This window comes from Schistocerca piceifrons, chromosome X (genome assembly GCF_021461385.2).
Source record: "Schistocerca piceifrons isolate TAMUIC-IGC-003096 chromosome X, iqSchPice1.1, whole genome shotgun sequence".
In the NCBI taxonomy this organism is placed as follows: Eukaryota; Metazoa; Arthropoda; class Insecta; order Orthoptera; family Acrididae; genus Schistocerca; species Schistocerca piceifrons.
This window is the reverse complement of record NC_060149.1, coordinates 357,326,241-357,352,145: the sequence shown is the minus strand read 5'-3', so window position 1 is coordinate 357,352,145 and position 25,905 is coordinate 357,326,241. Positions and strand designations below refer to the sequence as shown.

General features: G+C 45.5%; 1 protein-coding gene across 3 annotated transcripts in view; it reads right to left on the bottom strand.

Annotated features, from left to right (window-relative positions):
• LOC124721105 (protein FAM214A) overlaps window positions 1-25,905 on the bottom strand; it is a 244,797-nt gene that overhangs the window by 83,605 nt on the left and 135,287 nt on the right. For all 3 annotated transcript variants that reach the window (XM_047245925.1, XM_047245923.1, XM_047245924.1), the window contains exon 3: window positions 7,913-8,073. The gene's annotated coding sequence lies outside the window, so the exon portion shown is untranslated. The remainder of the gene's footprint in view (window positions 1-7,912; window positions 8,074-25,905) is intronic.

Sequence of the window (25,905 nt, the reverse complement as noted above, 5' to 3'; positions counted from 1 at the left end):
CAAGTATATACTCTGGACCTTACATGTGTTTCACGTATCAAGAAAATGTAACTTCATCTCTGAGACATTTTCGAAGTTCACCAGTTGACTTTAGACGCCATTTGCGTTCCACGCAGGTGTTGTCTGTCCATTACTGCTGTTTACAATGCGGCCGTTGTGGTTTACATGCGGTGGCTACTTTGAGTACGTGACATCACTGCAGTATTAAGTTGCAGCGGCAGGAGCTCCAACTTTGTTATGCTGTTCATTAGAGCAATGACTTGCTGCTGGGGTCGTTATTTGGAGCAGCTCTTATGACACTGATACTGGTTATAGTTTCTTTGGCTGCTTCTACAGCGATGGTCGTGGATGGGCTAACTTCAGTTGGGTGATGTTCGTGTTTTTCACTCTTATATAGATACGTGTGACGTCGAGATGCAGCGCTCGGCTGCATCAGTGGGGTATCTGAAGTAAATTGCGGTATTACTTCGCGTGGCTATTGTGAACAGGTGGCAGCATCTTCAGGCGCCTGTGGCGTAGCCTTCTACACGTTTCCAGTGGCGTTCCCCTCTGTGACGCGCTTGGGCGCTGCTGGAAAGATGCTTCTGCATTGGCTGGCGCTGTTGACGCGGTAGCTGCGGCGTAGCAGAAACCGTGGCGTGTCTTTGACCATCATCTTTTCTTGCAGATCCATCGTTTCTCCATGTTTGCGATCTCTAGCGCGTTTCCATACGGTGCAGCCGCGGAAGCCAGCCGCACGTCTTTCCTCGCCACAAAGTGCGAAGTCGGTGTCGAGCCACGTGGGAGAGGGTAATCACGACTTGTGCGCTTGCCAACACATCTGACACACTTGTCTGGCATGGAACAGTGCCACGCAGCGTGATTGATGCCCTGGCATCGGTAGCATTGCGCCGAGCCCCGTTTAGCTCTTAGATTTTCTGCTCGCACCGTGAATTTGGGGAGGCAAGTCAGTTGAAAACACTTTTTGTTTTACAGATTGTCAGTTGCAATAACCAGGCATAGTGTCTTATCTTTTGTCTACAGCGATATGAGAAGTCCAGATCGCGTCAAGTGTGGACTTGTGTGGTAACTTACTTTCCGACGCTTCCTGTGTCACTTGTAGGAAATCTTCAGCAGTACGCAGAGATTTCTTGTAAAGGCCTCTGCTGGCCATCTTCACGTTTAACAAAGTTGTTGTCCAGCTCCAGAGAAGTTGCTGAATGTGGCTGTAGTTCTCTTGAAATTTAAGTACTAGCGGTGGAGCTCGTGGATCGTTCTGAACCTTTTTGGTGATTTAATATCAATGAAAAAAGATACTAGCAGTTTCTTCTGGGGAAGTGATTGATAATTTTACACGTCGAGCATTAACTCTAGTTTGCACAAATTAATTCTAGCCTGCACAAAGCCGTCGGCATCTGTTACTGGTGTCTAATGCGACTCCTTAGCTGCAGCCTTTGTCATAGATCATACTGGTCGGGTAATGTAACGTGTCAGGTATGCCCAACACAGTGGCAGTCGTAGAAAATACATCTTCGTCTTCAGTGCCTTTACGGAGAAGTACTTTATTTGCTTAGGTATTCCTTACATGCAATAACTAGCAGCAAACTGCCATCTGGCAAACAAACGTTAATAATTTTCTTTTACAATTTGCTTGCGTTAGTATGCGTCAACGTGCCACACGAGCTAGTGGGGTGGGGAAAGTGGCGATTAATTGGGAAAACGCACAAATTCCCAGACAGGAGCTGAGACTTGCCTACGAAAATTAGAAGCTTTGTAACATCAATGAAAACAACAATGATCTACTAAGAAGACTGCCTACACTACGCTTGTCCGTCCTCTTTTAGAATACTGCTGCGCGGTGTGGGATCGTTACCAGATAGGACTGACGGAGTACACCGAAAAAGTTCAAAGACGGGCAGCACGTTTTGTATTATCGCGAAATATGGGAGAGTGTCACAGAAATGATACAGGATTTGGGCTGGACATCATTAAAAGAAAGGCGTTTTTCGTTGCGACGGAATCTTCTCACGAAATTCTCACCAATTTTGTCCTCCAAATGCGAAAATATTTTGTTGACACCGACCTACATAAGAAGGAACGATCACCACGATAAAACAAGGGAAAACAGAGCTCATACGGAAAGATATAGGTGTTTGTTCTTTCAGCGCGCGCTATACGAGATTAGAATAATAGAGAATTGTGAAGGTGGTTCGATAAACCCTCTGCCAGGTACTTAAATGTGATTTGCAGAGCATCCATGTAGATGTACGCAAACACGCTTGATGCTCGCCATAGATTCACTAACAAAAATAAACAATTTGTTTGAAAACTTAGGGTCATAGTGCGTGCTAATGCTTTGAATAGCATTAATACTGAAGAAATTTGAGATCAATTAACGACTGAAAGGAGGGCTAAGGTTAATGTATGGGACCACATGCCCCAAGAAATAGTCCATTAATGTATTTGGTGAGCGAGCTGCCCACGGAAAAGGACCAATCCGTTGTTCAAATTGCACAGTAATGTGATTGCTAACGTCGAGTGTGAATTGTGCCGGAGCCTCGTCTCAACTGCACAGCCTCTAGGAAGGAACGTTTTGTACACGACTGCGTTCAGTTTATCAGGAAGTGCGCAAAGTCCAAACACAAAATCGTTGAGAATACCAGACCACACATTCTTTCATCGACAAAGCAGTGCATGTGGCTTTTGGACATCCCATACATTGCTACTCCCACTGTTGGACATGCTCTCTTGTAAAGACATACACAGGAAAATTATGGCTTTCTGACACTGCAGCAGAAACCAATTTGCAAACCCCTCTCGACGTGGGAAGTCCATTGGCTGCAATAACTGCAACCTCTGATTATGTAGACTGACCAGGCGTCCCGGTTTTCACTTTAATGTTCTGGTTCCTCAAGAAAATCATTCGGGATACATAATTGCCCCGGTTTTTAATCTAGAAATAAAATTATGCAATAATATCACTCATTTAATTAAATATTTGTGAAAAATAAGTTTCATAGGAGGAGAACGTTATAGAAATATACAGGGTGTTACAAAAAGGTACGGCCAAACTTTCAGGAAACATTCTTCACACACAAAGAAAGAAAATATGTTATGTGGACATGTGTCCGGAAACGCTTACTTTCCATGTTAGAGCTCATTTTATTACTTCTCTTCAAATCACATTAATCATGGAATGGAAACACACAGCAACAGAACGTACCAGCGTGACTTCAAACACTTTGTTACAGAAAATGTTCAAAATGTCCTCCGTTAGCGAGGATACATGCATCCACCCTCCGTCGCATGGAATCCCTGATGCGCTGCTGCAGCCCTGGAGAATGGCGTATTGTATCACAGCCGTCCACAAAACGAGCACGAAGAGTCTCTACATTTGGTACCGGGGTTGCGTAGACAAGAGCTTTCAAATGCCCCCATAAATGAAAGTCAAGAGGGTTGAGGTCAGGAGAGCGTGGAGGCCATGGAATTGGTCCGCCTCTACCAATCCATCGGTCGCCGAATCTGTTGTTGAGAAGCGCACGAACACTTCGACTGAAATGTGCAGGAGCTCCATCGTGCATGAACCACATGTTGTGTCGTACTTGTAAAGGCACATGTTCTAGCAGCACAGGTAGAGTATCCCGTATGAAATCATGACGGTGAATCGAGGAAGTACAATACATACTGACGAAACTAAAATGAGCTCTAACATGGAAATTAAGCGTTTCCGGACACATGTCCACATAACATATTTTCTTTCTTTGTGTGTGTGTGTGTGTGTGTGTGTGTGTGTGTGTGTGTGTGTGTGTGTGGAATGTTTCCTGAAAGCTTGGCCGTACCTTTTTGTAACACCCTGTATATTTTCACAATACCCGCTATAGGCCTATCGCATTTGGTTTCACTCGTCCAACGCCTAAAGAAAGAGTAAGAGGTATGTTGAAAACAAAAGCTGTTATTAGCCGACCTTCCACTTTGTGGCCATCGAACAAGTAAAACCAAAGGAAGTATAAAGGGCCATTACTTAAACGATTACTTCTAATGGGCCTGCACTCATATGGAAGTTAAATTTTTGAAGAATGTGAGCGATGCTGCGTGTGTTAGCAGTGCTTATTGAACATTGTTTGTAAGTATGCATGCTTGCTGTAACAGTCTGCACTTCCACTAAATGACTAAACATTGTAGAAAATATATCCGGGCAATTACAATAAAAATCAGTCTTTATTTCTAAAGAAAATAATTTTATTTGTGTGTAATGTACCGATTACAAAATATCACGGTAAGTGACAAGAAAGATAAGCGTGTATGTAGCAATGAAGTCGGGCAGAAAGTATAAACACAGGTGTCCCGGTTTTTCTCTCTTTGAAATCTGGTTGCCTATGATGCTGCTGCTGCACGTGCATTTATTGTTCATGTAAGATACTCGAAATAGTTTTATTTCGTTATCATAATCGATGGTTTAGGAAAGCCTGCAACTATGCCATTCATGACTAAGAAAAACTGCACCAGTTACTTATTTTTTCATGCCCAGCACAACCTGTTTCGAGAATTTATCCTCATTTTCAAGTGCATTTGTTTACATAAATATTTATGTGACGTTCTTCCATTGCAGTCAGTGAAACCACACACAAGCTGCATGTTTGCAAACACTAACAGTCAACATATCCATACTGCTGCGTATCGATCGATGTTAACTAAAACTGCCAGAAAAACAAATCCGAGACAGAACCGAGCAGTACTCGAAGAAAGCTAGAAGGCGAAGAGTAGCGGGCAGTACTGTTGTCAACAGCAAATACCGCAGTGAACAGAACGAGTTTTTGCACAAACAAGACCTACGGTGCATACCGTGCAGACATCTTCAGAGCGATACAGGTAGAAGATAATTGGGATAAGAAAGTAAACTAAAAGCAACTATTTAAACATCTTGTCTAGGCAGGTATCAGCATACATATACTATAGGAAATGCATTACACTACTGTTTACTTTAATGCAATTTATTTACCGACCAGTTTCAGTCCAGGACCGTGTTCTCGGTAGTTAAATTTACAACCGCATATTTGACAGCCGTGAACATGGTCCTGGACTGAAACCTGTCGGTACATAATCTGCTTTACAGTCATTTTCTTGTGCATTTCTTACAGGAAATGCAGTTACTCTGTAGAGCCACTACAAACCAAGGGTCCCTTATACCAAATTACTCTGAAAATATCCATGGGTAACCTCTGAAACTTTGCCTGTGGACTTCGGGTTCACCCTCTAAATATGTTCTCGCTCTTGGTAACTTTTGATGGGCTTTACAAAATGTAAAATTCATTAATGGTACCAGATTGGTGTACTGTCGAACTCACAATTTTTTGTTCTAATTTGTCTTCTGTATTAAAACTGACAATGATCAAGGCACTGAATCGGTAGGCAGTATAATCAGATAAAAATGTTGACAGGGTTAATGTAGGTAATTATCAATAATGGGACTGAACAGTTTTTTCTAATAAAATAGGTCTTTTACCACATTTGACTAGGTTGGCGAGTTCTTTACGACAGATACTTTGCAGCGGCAATGTAGCCACAATTGGCCTATCGTGGCGTATAAAATAAGGAAAAAGAAAAATATTCTCGCAGAAAAAAAATGGTTTCACTTACGATATTTGGTCGGATTGACTGAAGAAATAGTTAGCCGTCCGGTTAGCCGAGCGGTCTAACGCACGGCTTTCCGGAGCGGGAAGGACCGCCGGGCGGATTTGTGTCTAGGTCCGGTGAACTGGCCAGTCTGTGGATGGTTTTTAGGCGGTTTTACATCTGCATCGGCGAATGCAGACTGGTTCCCCTTATTCCGCCGCAGTTACACTATGTCGGCGATTGCTGCGCAAACAAGTTCTCCACGTACGCGAACACCACCATTACTCTACCACACACAAATATAGGGGTTACACCCCTGGGGGGGGGGAGGGGGGGGAGGGGTGAAGTGGACTGCGGTAGTCGTCGTCGACCACTGCGGCTGCGGGCGGGGGGGGGGGGGGCTGAGCCTCTCCGTCGTTTCTAGGCCCCCGGTTAACATACAACATGGTCCGAGTTTTATGAATGCTGGATTCCAAGTAACAAGGGCAGATGCGGCAAGTGTGTAGGATCACAGAATGTATTTACGAGCAATGTGCTTGCTGATCACTGAAGGCCATGTTATATGGAAGAGCGTGTACACAACTTTTATCCACTAGTTGGTGTCAAGCGGCTGATGGTACATGGCGCTCTAATTACTATTATAGTCTAATAAAGTATTGATAATAGATATTTTTCAAATACTTTTGAGTCAAGGCAAATCCATAATAAAACCATTTTTTCTTAATTACCAGAAAAATTAATTTTAACCCACGGGATAATTATCTCTTGGTTGGGATTTACTGCTCTAGTAAATCGGCCGTGCTGCACTATTAAAACTCTTTGCAAAGGTAAACTCTCTAAACTACTGCTTAATGCATGTATCATGCAAAGACACGGGTGAGTACGATGGAATGGGGAGTATGAAGAGAAATCTAAGGATACTAGGCGCTGTGGTCCTAATTAGAAGTTCCCCCGAGTCCTAGTCCTGCGACCGTCTTGAAACCGTCAGTGCTGTAGTTTGAATACACAAATGAGGCATTAAGATCTTTGTGTACTGTAACAGTGTTTCAGTCCCTCAAATCTCTTGTTAAGGTCATCTTTGGTCTTTTATGAAAATAAATTGACGGGTTCTTCGCCTACTGAATTCTTGAGAGCATGGGGAGAATATTTTTTTTTTGCATAAAATTCTATTACAGAAATGAAACTATTTGACGTGAGAATATCTATGAATGATTTTAGGTATGCTGTGCAAGCAAACAATTTCTTTCGGAAATGCTGCGGCTCAAGTTCATTATTACGAACTATATATCTGAGTGGGGCAGAACATGTGAGTAAAACACTTTTGCCAATTCTTAATGCGTAGAAAGTGATGTATCATACTGACGAATACACCAAGCACCCGATTATCCAAGCTAATGCAGACCAAGTGTCCCAAGGAAAACCGACAATCCAAAATACATGTGTGTTTACCGGAAATATCTTTTTGATATATTTATGAAGCACGTTACATGTCACATTTTAAAGCCAGGCTATACTTGCTGGAAACGGAAAAATTATTTACCAAATTACCATTGAAACACAGTTTTTCGTATCACTTCCTGTCGGCGGCTAGAAAAGTAACAACATGCATTCTTTCAGGCGATGTTTAACACCATGTTTTTATTAACAGAGGGCAAGAAGTTTGAAGGTAACCGTTCCAGAAGATCATTCCCTTTCAATGTCGATTTTAAGTGGGTTAGAAATTACGAACTTTAGTACCTTGATAAAGCGGTAGGCAAACACACGAACCGAAAAATCAGCCGTGGAAAAACCGGAAAAATATTTTGGTTATGTCTGGCGGTGGACTTTAGGTACGCATCACCTTCCAGCTGTAAAAGATGAGTCGTAAAGTATACGCTTCATTTTTAATTTTTTTTCCAATCACCACCCAACTTCGCGCGGGTAATCCGTAAAACCATACCCTGATTATCGGGAACCTGCTATACCTTCTTTTAAACGTTGGAATATAAACTGATGTTATTCCTAGTTCATGAAAAAGGCTGCGCAGATATGCGCTGTTAATCTTAAACAGTAACATTATTTTCAATTAAAACTGCTATCTATTAATTTTCCCCGAAAGACTGGAGAGTGCGATTGCAAGGCCCGCGACACCGGGATGGGGATGGGGAAGGGGTACAGTATGCGCTCTATGGATAAAACGCCTCTGGTTTGCAGACATTCCTATGTCAGGGTCCACTGAGCACACTTCCGAACCATACAGTATGACTGGGCGCCAGATTGTTTTGATGCGAGGATGGCGAGGTGTCGGGTTGCACTGCGCAGCGCCTGCGACCAAACAAACCTGGTTTCCCCTTCCAATTCGCCTTCTCCTTCTCCTTCCCCTTCCCCTTCAGCGACAGATGGCGCGGACAGCTGGGCAGGCGGGCTCGGGCGCGGGCGCAGGCGCAGACACATGGACGCACGTGGCCCCGTGGTCAGCTGGTCGTCATGTTATTCTGTCACCTGCAACACACAAGGCACCTCTTATCTAACCGCAGCCGCGCGTGGACTCCGCCTCTCTAAATACACAAAGCGTGACTGACGAGACTTACGCTCGCCCAATGCAACGGCTCAGTTCACTCTGTACGTCTAAAAACAATGAACAAAGAATTGAGCTGAACGTCTACTGCCAAAGCTACGCTATTGTCTGAATTTGATTAGCTTTGTTTTTTTTTTCAGTCTCCAGAGAGTTTACGGAATGTCGAGTACGTATGTTCTGCTGATAAGGTAATAAAGTCATTAAGGCTTGTTTAAAACCCCACAACATTCCACTAGGCATCGTCCTGCTTGAGAAACTTTCTGCCAACTTAAAGGAATCGTGCTCCAATTTCTTGTGAGTGCTGAGCGGCACAAATCCGCCCCTCTCAACATCCTTAACTTTTGCCGCCTGGGTAGCATACAACTGAAACAGCACTCCAGTTTCAATGATAATAGATAAGTTACTAGAGACAGATTTAGTTTTTCTTAAACCTGAAAACATTTTTTAAATGTCATGTCCCGTTTGTACCTCCACCAAGTGCAAATACCGCTGTCAAATTCTTCAGTCGAGTACTATCTCCCTACCACGGATGGGGAATATCCATTTTGGTCTTTTTGCTTCCGGAGTTCGTAGTTTGTGTTATTACACACACACACACACACACACACACACACACACACACACACACAAAAGTTAAATATTTTATTTGTGGTTTTAGGGCGCACAACTTCAATGGTCATTAGCGCCCAGACTACGTTAGGAATGCACCGCGAGGCACAAGTTTAAAACAGCAACTAAAAGGGAAAACACGATAAAAGACAGACTGACAGGCATAGGATTAAAAAACAGCATAATCAAATGTCCTTAGAGAGGTTTATCAAGTTGATAAAACGAAGAACGCGAGCAGCTGCTCGTGGGTCATACGCTAAAATGGCATCTAGAGTACATGGCAGGCCAAGATCAAGACGCAGTGTGTTAAAATCCGGACAGGACGTTAAAATGTTGCGGACCATCAGCAATTGCCCACATGGGCAGAACGGCGCCGGCGCAGCCGTCAGCAGATGGCGATGGCTGAACCGGCAGTGTCCAATTCGTAACCGTGCCAAAACGACCTCCTCCCGCCGAGAAGGGCGGGAGGAGGACGTCCAAGCTGCGGGAAGAGGTTTCAAGGCCCGAAGCTTGTCTGTAAGTGCAGCCCAATCGGCATGCCACAGCGATAAAATGCGCCGACAAATTACCCTGCTACAATCTGACGAAGGGACACAACAAGAAGCTGTCCGAGGCTGGAGGACCGCAGCCTTGGCCGCGGCATCTGCAGCTTCGTTCCCAGGGATACCGACATGGCCAGGAACCCACATAAAGCTAACCGGAGAACCGACGTCCACCAGCTGCTGAAGAGAGCGTTGGATCCGGTGCACGAAAGGGTGAACCGGATACGGATCACTGAGGCTCTGGATGGCGCTCAGGGAATCGGAGCAGATGACATAAGCAGAATGTCGGTGGCGGCAGATGTAAAGAACAGCCTGGTAGAGGGCAAAGAGCTCAGCTGTGAAGACCGAACAATGGCCATGGAGCCGGTATATGAAACTTTGTGCCCCGCCAATAAAAGAACACCCGACCCCGTCATTGGTCTTTGAGCCATCTGTATAAATGAAGGTCATATTAATGAACTTCGAAGTTCGACAAAACGTGAGTGGTAGACCGAACCGGGGGTAACCTCCTTTGGGAGCGAGCTGAGGTCAAGGTGAACGCGAACCTGAGCCTGGAGCCAAGGTGGCGTGTGGCTCTTGCCCACTCGAAAGGTTGCAGGGAGTGAAAAATTAAGGTGTTGAAGGAGGCGACGAAAGCGAACTCCAGGGGGTGGCAGGGCAGAGACATACAACCCGTATTGACGGTCGAGAGAGTCGTCAAAAAAGGAACGATAAGACGGGTGGTCGGGCATTGACAGTTGTCGACAGGCATACCGAAAAAGCAGTATATCGCGCCGGTAGGTGAGTGGCAATTCACCAGCGTCAACATGAAGACTCTCGACGGGACTAGTATAAAACGCTCCGATCGCAAGTCGTAAACCCCGATGTTGTATGGAGTTGAGGCGGCGTAAGATGGATGGCCGTGCAGAGGAGTATACGAAGCTCCCATAATCCAGCTTGGAGCGGACGATCGACCGATATAGACGAAGTAGGACGGTTCGATCCGCTCCCCACGACATACCACTGAGAACACGGAGGACATTTAGAGAACGGGTACAACGGGCAGCCAAATATGACACATGTGGAGACCAGCTAAGTTTCCTGTCAAATGTAAGACCTAAAAATTTTGTTGTCTCCACGAATGGGAGAGCAACGGGACCGAGTCGTAAGGACGGTGGGAGAAACTATTTGTAGCGCCAGAAGTTAATACAGACCGTCTTCTCGGCAGAAAAACGAAAGCCATTGGCGACACTCCAGGAGTAAAGACGGTCCAGAGAACGCTGAAGACAGCGCTCCAGGAAACATGTACGCTGCGCGCTGCAATATATGGTAAAATCGTCCACGAAAAGGGAGCCTGATACATCAGTTGGGAGGCAATCCATTATTGGATTGATCGCTATGGCGAAGAGAGCGACGCTCAAAACTGAGCTCTGTGGCACCCCATTCTCCTGGCGAAAGGTGTCTGACAGGACAGAACCCACACGTACCCTGAACTGTCGATCCATTAAAAAGGAACGAATAAAAAGAGGGAGGCGACCGCGAAGGCCCCATGTATGCATGGTGCGGAGAATGCCCGCCCTCCAACAGGTGTCGTAAGCCTTCTCCAAATCAAAGAACACAGCCGCGGTCGGGCGCTTCCGCAAGAAGTTATTCATAATGAAGGTCGACAAGGTAACCAGATGGTCAACAGCAGAGCGGCGCCTACGAAATCCACATTGTACATTGGTAAGTAGGCGTCGAGACTCGAGCAGCCAAACCAAACGAGAGTTAACCATTCGCTCCATCACTTTACAGACACAGCTGGTAAACGAGATGGGTCGATAACTGGAAGGCAAGTGCTTGTCCTTCCCCGGCTTAGGAATCGGGACAACAATAGACAAGCGCCAGCATGCGGGAACATGTCCCTCAATCCAGATGCGATTGTAAGTACGAAGAAGAAAAGCTTTACCCGCAGGAGAAAGGTTCTTCAGTATCTGAATATGAATAGAATCAGGTCCTGGAGCGGAGGACCGAGACCGGGCAAGTGCGTTTTCGACTTCCCGCATGGTGAATGGGGCATTATAAATTTCACGATTAGAGGAGCGGAAGTTAGGTGGCCTAGCCTCCTCTGCCTGTTTGCGGGGGAGGAAGGCAGGGTGGTAATGAGCGGAGCTCGAAACCTCTGCGAAAAAGCGGCCGAAGGCATTGGAGACATCCTCAGGGTCCACAAGGACCTCATTTGCGACCGCCAAGTCAGAAACTGGTGAGTGGACCTTAGTGCCAGATAGCCGGCGCAGGCTACCCCAGACAACAGAAGGAGTAAAACTGTTGAAGGTGCTTGTGAAAGCACTCCAGCTGGCTTTCTTGCTTTCTTTAATAATACGACGACACTGTGCACGTAATCGTTTATAAGTGATACAATTCGCCGCTGTAGGGTGGCGTTTAAAGGTGCGTAAAGCACGTCGACGAGCACGTAAAGCGTCTCTAGATGCTGCGGTCCACCAGGGGACCGGTACGCGACGTGGAGAAGAAGTAGGGTGAAGGATGGAATATTCAGCAGCAGTGAGAATGACTTCCGTGAGGTGTGAGACCTGACGATCGCAGCTTGTGAAGGTTTGATCCTGAAAGGTCGTCCTGGAAGAGAAGAGCCCCCAGTCTGCTTTGGAGATGGTCCAACTAGATGAGCACGGAGAGGGGGTATGCTGCAGGAGATGGATAACACACGGGAAGTGGTCGCTCGAATATGTATCAGAAAGTGCATACCACTCAAACCGGCGAGCAAGTTGGGTAGTACATATAGAGAGATCTAAATGGGAATAGGTGTGAGATGTGTCCGAAAGAAAAGTAGGGGCGCCAGTATTGAGGCAGACAAGATTGAGCTGGTTGAAAAGGTCTGCTAACAGGGAGCCCCTCGGGCAGGATGCTGGAGAGCCCCAAAGGGGATGGTGGGCATTGAAGTCTCCAGTTAACAAAAATGGTGCAGGTAGCTGAGCAATAAGTTGCATTATGTCTGCCCTGGTAACGGCAGACGACGATGGAGTGTAAACGGTACAAATGGAAAATGTAAAAGTGGGGAGAGTAATTCGGGTGGCAACTGCCTGCAGGCCGGTGTGCAATGTGATGGGATCGTAGTAAATATCATCCCGGACCAGCAACAGAACCCCTCCATGAGCCGGAATACCTACCACAGGGGGTGGGTCAAAACGCACAGAGGTGTAGTGTGCCAAGGCAATTTGATCGCATGGGCGTAGCTTCGTTTCCTGGAGGGCTACGACGAACGGACAGTGCAAGCGGAGCAGCAACTTCAAGTCCTCTCGGTTGGAGCGAATGCTGCGAATATTCCAGTGAATAAGTGCCATCGTAAGAAGAAAAGGAAGATGAAAGAAGGGGTCACCTCGAAGGCCGCTGAGGGCCTGGCTTCGAGCGAGCACTGCCGCCGCTATCAGTAGGCGGACAGTCATCGTCCATTGGTTCTATAGGTTCATCGGCCATCTGGGTAAGATGGCCGGGAGGGGGAGCTTCCTCCGCCGGTGAACGGCCAGATGTTCGGCTACCAGCGGTGCGGCCAGGCGAAACGGATGACGGCCTGGGGCGGCAACCGCTGGGTGGCGCAGGAGAAGAAATGCGCCGTGGCGGAGGAGAACTGTGCTTCCTATGAGCCTTCTTGGAAGGTCGTTTGGTGGAAGTACTGGTCGATAGCTGGGAGGTCGAGGTACGTAGGAAGTCTACACGGGACGGTTCCTTCTTGAAGGCCCGTGCATCTGACTGCTGGGTCTTCGTCTTAGCAGAAGCTGATGAAGGGGCTTGTGTCTGTGGGGTGATGGGAGGAAGAGGGGACGTCGACCGCGCGATCTTAGCACTGGCCGAACGGACAACCGTGGTGCTGAAGGTCAGATCGCATGTCTGGGTTGCCACTTCCCTGGTAGTCCGAGGAGAGGCGAGGACAGTACTGTATTTCTCCGCAGGGAGCAGCGTGGGCTTCCTACTAGCAAACAGCTTGCGAGCAGCCGAGGTGGACACTCTCTCTTTGACCCGAATTTCTTGGATACAGCGTTCTTCCTTATAGATGGGACAGTCGCGGGAGGACGCTGCATGGTCATCCTGACAGTTCACACAACGAGGAGACGGAGGTGGACAGTCACCCTCATGGGCATCCCTGCCACAAGTGACACATTTAGCCGCATTGGAACAAGACTGGCGAGTGTGATTAAAACGCTGACACTGGTAGCAGCGCGTAGGCGTCGGGACATAGGGGCGAACAGAAATAACCTCGTAGCCCGCTTTGATGCGCGATGGCAGCTGAACACTATCGAAGGTCAAGAAAAGTGTCCGGGTCGGTACAAGGTCATTGTTGACCTTTTTCATGACTATGGACAGCCGTCACGCCCTGCTCAGCGAGGAAAGACTGAATCTCCTCGTCAGTCAATCCGTCGAGGGATCTAGTATAGACCACACCACGAGACGAATTCAAAGTTCGGTGAGCCTCCACCCGGACAGGGAACGTGTACAGGAGTGTGGATCGAAGCAGTTTCTGTGCCTGAAAGGCGTTCTCAGTTTCTGGTAACAAGGTACCATTACGCAACCTGGTACACGACTTGACAGATCCGGCTATGGCATCTACGCCCTTCTGGATAACGAAAGGGTTGACAGACGAGAAATCCTTTCCGTCCTCAGATCGAGAAACGACGAGGAACTGTGGGGCAGGCGGTAGTACTTTTGTCACTGGTGGCTGGTCATGTTTCCGTTTGTGGGCAGAAGTCGAGAGAGAAGAAGAGAAATCCATTGCGGAGGAAACCCCCATGATTGCCAGCGTCTCCGATGGCGCGCTCCTTCCTTATGGGGACCCTCTCAGAGGGCACTCCCGCCTTAGGTGAATGTTTACACCTCAGGTCACATCTCCCGAGAAACAGACGGAGGGACCAATCGGCATGGTCAGAAGGTATCAGCTCAGGCAATCACCCCTCCCCGGGCCTGGCCTTTACCAGGGGGTACGTGCGTGCCTTACTTGTCTACCCCGTCACCGGCTACGCGTGCGAACGCGTGGGTCGGCCTTCAGGCAAGCACAGGGAGGAAGGAAGAAGAGGAAAAGGAACAGAGAGAGGACAGACTGTCTCAAACGCCGAGGCGGAGACCAGAGAAGGCAAGGAGAAGAAGGCAAGGAGAAGAAGGCAAGGAGAAGAAGGCAAGGAGAAGAAGGCAAGGAGAAGAAGGCAAGGAGAAGAAGGCAAGGAGAAGAAGGCAAGGAGAAGAAGGCAAGGAGAAGAAGGCAAGGGAAAGAGTAAGGAAGACTGAGATGGAAAAGAACAAAGAAAGGAACCAACCAAAGGAAGGAAGAAACGAGAAATGAAAAACCAAAAGGACCACAAATATAGGTCGTGGAACCGTCCGTCTCCGGACGCAGACGCTAACTACCCCTTTGAGGGGGATGGACTCCTTTTAGTCGCCTCTTACGACAGGCAGGAATACCTCGGGCCTATTCTAACCCCCGGACCCGCAGGGGGGACAAAAGTTAAATGTGACAGACTAATTCTTTCTGAGCATATTACAAATTACGTTACAAAAGAATTTCTTCTTTGGACAAAAAATCCCTATGTAAACTAACACTGTTAATAATCGAATGCAGTGAGCTCAGTGGCTTCGTGTTCAAGTGACAGGCTGCGAATTCAAAGGTTTCGAATTCGATCCACGGTTCTAGAATTTTTAGTTGTCACTTATCACCTCTTTCCATCTTTGGGTCTGTCAGTCTAAAGCTCTGGGGAAGCTAACGACGCATTACCTCGAATAGGATTATTCCTAGTAAACTCGTGTGGTCTTCAACCCAGTCTTCCAGTTGGCAGATTTACCTATTTTTAAGATTTTAATTATTTGGTTATCACTTGTCTAATAACAACGACAACGATATACAAAATATAGAGAACAAGTTTAGTATTATATGAGAAAAACCGAGATCTAAAAACCAAAACACTGAAAGAAATTAACATATTATAACAGTGTTGCTCTTCCATCATTTTTTTTACTGAAGCAGGTCATCTGTTTTAAATAGAGAGAGAGATTCTAAAAGAGCACAAATAAAATCTGTAAGAGCTGATAATGGCTGTAGAAGGACAGGTAGAATAATAAAGTATGGCATTAGGGAAGAACTTCAGCTACGTTGCGTACAAGGAAAGTTATGGGAAGACGGAAGACGACTTAACATCATAAGAGAATTGAGCCAGAATGACTGTGCGTATATTCGAGAAGAGAGATTTTGGCAGACCAAGGAAAAGTTAGGATGGAAACATGCAGTAAAAGCCGTAGGTAGATTAACAGTGCGGAGCCTATGATGGAAACGATCTAGAAATGTGGTTCTACCCTGCCGTCGTGCACATCTCAAATGAATACAATAAAACTGACGTGTACTATCCAGGCATGAAAATCTGGCAACCAGCTATTGCGCAAATGCATACATTATTAATTAAACTTTCGCCAAGCATTTATTCTTTCAATATTTGTATTGCGTAACCCTACTCAGAGAGGAATGACCTCTGCAAATGAAGTATTACAGTTGGATGCTAACTTCGGGGTCAGAAAAGAAATTAATTAATGTGCCACATTCTTCGCTCATTTAGCAAATAATACACGTCATAAGAAGGTTTCATTTATAAGTGGCAGTCAAATGAAAACAAGATGGACGGAAAAAAGTAAATTTTTCATTTTTTCAAAAATAATCGTCTTAACTGAACACATTAATCCCACTGCGAGGCAACATCAATTCCTTCATGGAAAATCCTTTGCCGTTGCCTATGGAGCCATGATTGTCCCAGACATGCACGTCTTCGAGCGAAGCGAATCTACAGCCGTGAAGGTCTTTCTTTATAGCTCCAAAAATACGGAAATCACATGGGGAGAGATCGCAACCGTATGGAGAGTGTCTAAGGGCTTCCCAGCGAAACTTCTGCCGCTTCATCTAAACAACTTAAAACACCAAGTGAACGGGCATTATCCTGCAACAGAATGATGCCGTCCCTCAACATTCCAGGGCATCTGGACTACGCTGCAGAAGTTTCGCTAAGAAGCTCTTACCCTTAAGACATCCTCCATATAGTGCCAACATCTTCCCCACGAAATTTCCATATTTTTGGTGCCCTGAAGAAAGACATTCGTGGCCGGCGATTTGCTTCGGACGAAGCGATGCATAGCTGTGTACAATCATGGTTCCGTGGGCAACTGGAAAGATTTTTCCTTAGAGGCATTGACCAGCTTGTCGCACAGTGGGATAAATTTATTAACAGTTCTGGAGATTACTTTCAAAATAACATTTGACTTACTTTTTTCCATTTCTATCATTTTCATTCGACTGCCCCTTATGATGACTACTCAGCAATTCATGCTTAAGTGTTTTACACAGTGTACGTAACACTATGTGATCAAAAGTATCCGGATACCTGGCTGAAAATTACTTAAAAGTTCGTGGCGCTCTCCATCAGTAATGCTGGAACTCAGTATGGTGTTGGCCCACCCTTAGCCTTGATGACAGCTTCCACTCACTGGCATGCGTTCAATCAGGTGCTGGAAGGTTTCTTGGGGAACGGCAGTCCATTCTTCACGGAGTGCTGCACTGAGGAGAGGTATCGATGTCGGTCAGTGAGGTCTGACACGAAGTCAGCGTTTCAAAACATCCCAAAGGTGGTCTGTAGGATTCAGGTCAGGACTCTGTGCAGGTCAGTCCATTACAGGGATGTTGTCGTCGTGTAACCACTCCGCCACAGGCCGTGCATTATGAGCAGGTGCTCCATCGTGTTGAAAGATGCAATCGCCATCCCCGAATTGCTCTCCAACAGTTGGAAGCAGGACGATGCTTAAAACATCTATGTAGGCCTGTGCTGTGGTAGTACCACGCAAAACACCAAGGGATGCAAGCCCTTCCATGAGAAAGACAACCACACCATAAAACCACCGCCTCCTAATTTTACTGTTGACACTACACACGCTGGCAGATGACGTTCACCGGGCATTCGCCATACCCACACCCTGCCATGGGATCGCCACGTTGTGTACCGTAATTCGTCAATCCACACAACGTTTGTCTACTGTTCAATCGTCCAATGTTTACGCTACTTACACCAAGCGAGGCGTCGTTTGGCATTTACCGACGTGATGTGTGGCTTATGAGTAGCGGCTCGATCATGAAATCGAAGTTTTCTCACCTCCCGCCTAACGGTCATAGTACTTGCAGTGGATCCTGATGCAGTTTGTAATTCCTGTGTGCTGGTCTGTACAGATGTCTGCCTATTACACATTGCGACCCTCTTCAACTATCGGCGATGTCTGTCAGTCAACAGACGAAGTCTGCCCTGTACGCTTTTGTGCTGTACGTGTCCCTTCACGTTTCCACTTCACTACCACATCGGAACCAGTGGACCTGGAGATGTTTAGGAGTGTAAATCTCTCGTACAGACGTATAACACAAGTGACACCCAATCACCTGACCACGTTTGAAGTCCGTGAGTTCTGCGGAGCGCCCCATTCTGCTCTCTCACCATGTCTAACGACTATTAAGGTCACTGGTATGGAGTACCTGCCAACACAATGCACCTAATAAGAAAAACCTATGTTTTTGGGCGTGTCCGGATACTTTTGATCGCATAGTGTAGAACCATTTTCAGACATGTCTCGACCGTTCCACTCTCGAACAACTAAATGTTTCCGTTCTAGACCTGGTTTCTCTTATTACAAGTGGTCATTTCTACCTATGTAGGTGGGGAGTCAACAAAATATTTTGGCATTCTGAGCAAAAAGTTGGAGATTTAAATTTCATGTAACGATGTCGCCACAGTGGCAAACTCCTTTGTTTGAGTGATTGCTACCCCAAGTCTTATCATTTCCATGACACGCTCTCAACCGTTCTGCGATAATATAACATTAGCTGCCGTTCTTTCGGCTACTTCAATACCCACGGTCAGCTGTCTGGCATCTGACACGGCGCAGCGATGCTCTAGAAGAAGACAGACAAGCTAGTGTACACATTCTCTTTAGCAGATTTGTTGCATCTGCTAGGTGTTTTGTCAATAAAAACAGTGTTTGGTTCGCCTTCCCCCACAGCATTTTCAGTGTGATAGCTTCAGTTTAAGTTGATTGTAATTCTAATCCCTATTTTTAATCCCGTTGTAAATTACCAACGAATAATGTCAGGAAGATAAATTTACTTTTTTTGTAAACTTTTCTCGCTGTTTTATACAGATAGCTGCAAGCGACTCAATCAAATTTGTCAGTGAATTGCGTTGCTCCATACAAATAATGATTATTTAAAAATTTTTGTACCTTAACGCTTTGCAAGAGAATAAAAGTTCAGTTCACTATCCATTTTAACAATACGCACGAGGAACAGTAATAGTTGTTGACGAGTGACTAGTAATGTGGGTTTGACTGGTGACAGCTAGTACGTGGGAAACGAATTTAACCCTTTTTTGCGACTGCTTACGCAAAAAGGTGCACGGAGCTCTGTGGTGACGCGGTAAGTTACTAATGTCATTATCGACTCGCCTCCACGCGGCACAGCGAGCTTGCTAACCAGAGATCGAACGGTCACGAAAGGTGGAAGAAGAGCTTACGAACAACAGAAACATCTGGGACAACTCTCCGACGCGCGTCTGGTTTCTGGCACTAGTCCTCGTATATAATTTTAGGCGCAGGGACTTTATATAAAAGCTTACACACACACACACACACACACACACACACACACACACACACACACACACTAAATGTCACACTGTATCAGAATCACAAACTGCCAGACTGAGTCAAAGGAGATAACCCATTTCTAACGGGGTTCCGATTTTAGAGGTCCACAATTTCGATAATTCTATTGGAGAGGTCACACGTACGCAAGTCAAACGTTTTTGTGATATTGTGAAACGAAAATATTAAGGAAGCACTAAACACGAGCCAAGCATAAGAAAATGACTCGGACCACTTAACTTCAAAGCTTACTGTGCGAATCAATCGTCAGCCATCTTTATCAAGTATCGTAGCACACTTCAGTTGCACCTAGGACACGGCGGCCAGCGACAGAATTTATGGTCACGCTGCTATCTGAATGTAAGCATTCTTGACGTTGCTTGAGAGTTATACAATCAAGGCTGTCACTGCACTGCAAAATAATGGATCATGAGAATGACTAGTGAACATTCACTGGGGCATGTTATGGCGAGAGTGATATGCGATGAAATTGGTGTGGTGATCTGCTACTTTTCCTTTTGGGTTCAGACTTATTTTTTGTTAATGACAAAATAGACAAGTGCCTATGGTGGAAAAATCACATACTAAAATGCTTTCCACCCTATGACAATTGTCTGGACTGGTATTTCTTGCTCAGGTATGATAAAGCTCTTGTCGACATAGCAATAGACAACGCATCATTGTTGTTGTTGTTGTTTTAGTGTGCACAGAAGTATGATCATAGGCACTCTTCTTGTTGTGATCTTCAGTCCAGAGACTGGTTTGATGCAACTCTCCGTGCTACTCTATCCTGTGAAAGCCTCTTCATCTCCGAGTAACTACTACAACCTACACCCTTCTGAATCTGTTTGCTGTATTCATCTCTTGATCTCCCTCTACGAACCCCCAACGCTTTCCTCCAGTACTAAATTGGTGGTCCCTTGATGTCTCAGAATGTGTCGTATCAACCGATCGTTTCTCTTATTCGGGCTGTCACCAATTTCTTTTCTCCACAACTCCATTCAGTACCTCCTCATTAGCTACACGATCTTATGAAATATGAATGCTTGTATTTGGTGAAACGACAGTAGTTTTCCCTCACAAGTATCACGGTGTTCCATGGGCACAAATTTGATACTTTGAAGGGACTGTACGAAAATGACTACGTTTGTGAAGACGAGGAGAGCAGCTCTGCAGTGCTACACTTGCGAAAAGAGTAAGAGAACATGAGGATGTTGTAAAAGTACAGCTCTGCCAGAAGCACAACTGCTACTGTTACTAGTTGTATGTTGACGTCAGTACAGTTTGCGTTTCTGAGTCTAGTCGGGAAACTACTCGATGTTCGCTTAATCTAGTGGGAGAATCACCTGGAAAACCACACACTGATTGTTTGGTCTAACTATTGTGAACCCGACGCGCCGATTCGATCTCTTCACGCATTAAGCAGTACGAGCACGGCCGATTCCTGGGTGACAGGGACAGTGTGGCAAATTGAATCGGTCATGGCCATATTGATAAAATGTTCACGAAGACCGCCCAGCAGCTGCGTTCAAGCGGCAATAAAGGTGAAGGGTGTATGAACCTCACATTAATGCCCACTTATAGATTCCGCACACTTTTGATCAGATAGTGTGTACCAGGAGTCGAATCAGTGTCCGCTGTGAAGCATAGACAAGCTGTCGTACTACGTCGGATACCTGCGGACTGATAGTTTGCAAGCACAAAGTACTAGACTGTCAGTTCTCTGAACAGAGGTTGGCGGTCTTATAAAAAAGTAGTGAAAAACTATTCACTGAGCCGGTAAAAAAACACCAATTACAGGTGGTTTGCTTTATTTTGAATTGTGTGATTTGTTAGCTTCTCGCATTTTTAGACTTTCTGGTGCTTGTGGGGTTATCCTACATGGAACAAATGCTCCACCACTTGACAATTGTTTAATTAGCACTATATCAGTTTTTGCTTGAATGCCACATTTGAAGATTATATCAAGCTCAAGTGACTGCAGCTACAGCAATAGTAGAAGTAAAGAGACAGACAGACAGAAAATAAAACGTGTAGGACTCGCACTCTGAGTGTTCCGTAACAAATTATGTATATAGATAATGTCATGTGGCTAAATGGGCTGGTGCAAGTCTTTCTATTGGACGCCACTTCGGCGACTTGCATATCCCTAACCTACCCCAGCTACCCAACGGGGGGAGTGGAGATCTACAATTCAACGTGGAATCCGAACTTCGTGTTGCTTCTGGCGATTCCTCACATAGTTTAGAGGTGAATGGTAGGTTAAAATGAAAACTGAAAAATTCGTTGTCCGACCATGATTCGATCCCACAACCTCTTGTTTCCAAGCACGCTTTACCACTTTTTTGTTGTTGATCTCATTTTGTTGTTTCATTTGTTCGGGGCGGACGTCCCATTACACTCTTTCAAGTTCGCCGTTGATCTATTCACTCAGCTTTTTATTATTATTATTATTATTATTATTATTATTATTATTATTATTATTATTATTATTATTATTATTATTATTATTATTACAGAGAGCAGGTAACCCTCTGCCCGAACATGCTGAGCTACCGTGCCGGGTAACACTAGACTGCCATGCCCGGCATGTCTACTGACAGTTCGTCTACAAGTTTTGATGACTGACCTTGCTTCTGTCAAACTATAAGACGGAAATGATAGTATCGTTTGATTGCACGAAATTAGAAGCTTCCATTTTTTTTTGTGGACTGACAAACGGCCGACCTGTGTTCGAACCACCCGCGTTATTTTTTTTTCTTCACAACGTTATGAACTGTCCGTCCGGTCATTGACATGTTTGTTCTCTTTCTGTAGTCTTGGCAGTTGGCATACTATAGACTAGCTATAGAATACGGATCATGTCGTAAGAATACATAATCGGCGCAAGTAAAATGTGATGAATAGTGAGAGCAGGCGAGATACCACATAGAAGTCTCACAAGAATGAAAACAACAAATAAACGGGCGTGAACTATGTCACAGCAAAAGGAATTCAAGAGTCAAACCTTCCAAAACGGAACACAATTTTAAAAAACGTCAAAAACATATGTTCTGACAGAGTACGGAGAAACTGTGTGCTTGTGAAACTGTTGAGCTCATTTGTTGCGGCTTATGTGACAAAACTTACATTTTCATCATTTCCTTGGGAGTGATCACTTTCACATTCGTGTGAACACCTATATCGGGCAAGGAGACATATCTCTCTCACTTACCAGTCGTACAAATTAGGTGCGTCGATAAGAGATTCCTGTTATATTACACATGTACGTTTGCGGTTCCCATTCGAAAGCCACTTCCTTTCGGCTGTTAATAGAGTAGTTGTGCAGAATCAAATACCATTATAGGTCCCTACCTTACACCTTGCTGTTGCAAACGGACGTTACTCCTCGGGAGACATACAAATTTGAATAAAGCGAACAGCGAAGAAAAAGAAGAAGAAGAAATGGCACGAGGGAGATTTTTGAACACGGCTGGTCCACATGGCACGCTAACACCGTGACCACTTAAGCACGATGCCATTTTTCTCGACAGCTGCTCTATATTGTACTACTAATTCTTTGACCGTTCACCCTTTCTATTTTGCTTTATTTTCCTTCACAGTTCAGTAAACCTCCTTCCTGTTTCTATGCTCGATCTGTGTCCAGTTTCTGACGGGCTGTCCACTGGGCCCTCTTACCACCAAATCTGAGGGGGTCGGAGGGGGGGGGGGGGGGGGGGGGGGGAGGCGATGGGAGTTTCCCCTGTGAGAACAGGGATCTCAAGTCACACACAAAGTGGTCCTAAGAGGGTTTCGTTTTTACCGATCGAGATACGGACTACTAAAAATGACTGCGACTTCGTCTAGCAGAGCACACTTTGTTCACCGACCACTGCTTACTCCTTTATATGAGGCGCAAGTAAATCACGGGGTATGTCAACAAAATTTTTCTCCCAGACGTTAACGTCATCATCGGAACTATCAGAAACTTCCTGTTCAGTCGACTAGTCGATGGTCTTCGGGTTTAAGGGGCCTCGTCTGAGTCCTTCCATTAAAGTAAAACCCTTCCAGATACTGGAACGGTCAAAAATATCTGGACACCCCTACTTCATGCAGAACTGACCACCACGTAACACGAGAGGCGGATCAGACAGTATAAAATGGGGCGGGGAGAATAGTGTTGTCAGAGGAGCAGCAGAATGGGTCGGCCAGGAGAGGTTAGTGGCTTCGAATATGGAATAATCATTGTATGTCACCTGAGTAACAAATCCATTACGGAAATTTCAACACTTCTAAAGCTGCCATAGTCGACTGTTGGTGATGTGGAAACGCAAAGGAACGATCACAGTTAAACCAAGACCTGGCAGACCTTATGTTCTGACGGATAGGGACTGTCGAGCATTGCAAAAGGTCGTTGCAAGAAATCGCATGAAATCCGCGGAAGGAATCACTCCTGAGTTCCAAATTCCTACCAACAGTCCAGCTAGCACAATGATTATGCTAAGCACGTTAAAAAGAGTAAGGGTACGACTATCGAGCAGCTCCAAGCAGCTCCTCATAAGCCACACACAACTGTAGTTAACACTAAGCGACACCCCACCATCTTGTGTAGTGCGAGCAGTGAAGTGCGGAGGTGGTGTTTCGGTACCGGTGTGGACTCCTTACTGTGCTTAAGAAGACGTTAAATGCGGCACGACACGAATACGTTGTACAGCAGTGTGTACTGCGTACAGTAGATGAACAGTTCCGGGACGACGACTGTCAGTATGAGAATGTACCCCGTCAAATCAGCATATGAGAGAGAATTGTTGGTGGGCAATAGCATTTCCTCCTCCCCCCCCCCCCCCCCCAAAGAGTCTCAATCAAAACGCAATTGGGTTAAGTAGGAAGATCGACATCGCTCCAGACCTTCTGTAGTTTCGACTGTTGAGGAAGAATGGGCTGCTGGTGCTCCAGACACTGAGACACCTCATGAAAGTGTCCCCGCGGCAGGGTTCAAGCGGTCATAGAGGCGAAAAGTGGACAAACTGCATATTACTGTCCAATTTTAGGTTCCGGAAGCTTTTGATTTCACAGTGTATACCAGGAGTCGAATCCGTGTCCGCCGTGGAGCGCATACAAGCTGACGTACTACGTCGGATTTCTGTGGAAATGAGAAATATTTCACATTGCCGCCACCATATGGCACCGAAAAGACATTATCGTTGCACTAATGGTCGATGGAAAATTGCAGATGTCCTAACGCCGTGTGTACTAGAAATCTAAACTGGATGAGGGGGAAATGCCGAGGAGCTACGTCTTGTTGTATGAGGACACGCCACGGTAGTTTATAAGTCCACAAACCCAAAATACAAAAATTTTGTGCACTTTTTTTACATTGCAGAGACAAGCAGTTGGAATCAAAGTTGCGTGGACGCGTGGCATTCAAGGAAACGTTCACTGCTGTATAAGAAACGGCACGAGATGTTTTTAAATTCAAATCGGTGCCCCGTAGAAAATTATTCAAAGAGAAACGGTGGCGCGCGACACACTTCCGAGGCTGCATGCGGAAGAGAACGCAACCCAAATTCCTCGTCGCCAAACGCGTTCCCAGTTCAGAGTACAGTGCTGAGAAAGTCGCCAGCCGACGAGCTCTGTTATTCAGCAACGTGGGCAGGCAAAGGCGTATGTTTTTTAATATTGTCAAACGGCGGACACACTGAAAACACTGCAGTGAAATCAGCCCCGAAGGTGAGGTTGTCTTACCTGACTCATCTCTTCCCTTTATTCCGCATTTTGTAATATCTAAAGATCCTTTATCTATTACGAATGTAAGGCATAGAAACAGACAGTGACTTAACTCTATAACGGTATTTTTCTAAGAGAAGGAGAAAAAAACGTGGAGTGTCACGTTGAGTATATTTTATAACTCCGTTGTCTAAATGAGATGGTTGAACATGATATGTGGAATTAGTTTCTAAGTTTTCGTTCTCATGAAGAAACAGACATTTGAAGCGCTCAGTAACTGGACCACCCACCTTACATTCTTTTACATAGATACGCAAAAAATAATGTTCACCAAACTTTTATAGATTGCTGTATACAGTCTAAAGCAGAGTTTAATATGTTGCTAGGTCATTTCCAATCATACCATTCGATCCATACTGCCAGTTCAAATTAAACAAGTTTTTATAACATTTGTAATACCTCTGAAAACGGCACACTCCAACAGTGGAAACATGTAAACTTTAAGGCCATAATGAGTTCTCACTCTGCGGCGGAGTGTCAGCTAATTTGAAACTTACTGGCCGATTATAATTCTGCTAGACCGGAAGGTGGGGGGAGAAGGATGGGGGAGAGGGGGAGAGGGAGGGGGAGGGGGAGGGGGGGGAGGGGGGGGGAGGGGGGAGAGAGAGAGAGAGAGAGAGAGAGAGAGAGAGAGAGAGAGAGAGACGGAAGAAAGGCAAGGGTGTCAGGAGTCCCAGTCCATTGCACAGTTTTAATCTAACAAGAAGTTTCATGTAAGCTTCAGTTTTAAAAATTTAAACGCTTGGTATAATATGATTAGGGACAATGCGTGAGTAAAATGTTTGTCCAACTGTAGCTCGTTACGCTAGACTGTAATAAGTGATTAATACTAATACAGTTTCATCCAGCACCTTAGAGTCTCGTGAACACTCTGAACCAGATGTGACAGTAAAATAATTCAAACGGCGATAGAGACTATCTGAAACAGGAAACATCGCTGCAATTCTTCGCCCTAGGTTCGTGATTTGCTACTGTTCCATCCTTTTCATTTCCATGGTTGCAACTTTCTTTTTTCTTTCTGATGCAGCACTCATTGTCTGTACCTAACCTGCAGTGCTCATCAGATTCTAAAGCAACTGCATTTAGCGACAGAAGATACAGCACTATGTCTAGACCAAAGCGATTCCATGGGATGGTTCAAAAACTTAGGTATGGCGTTGA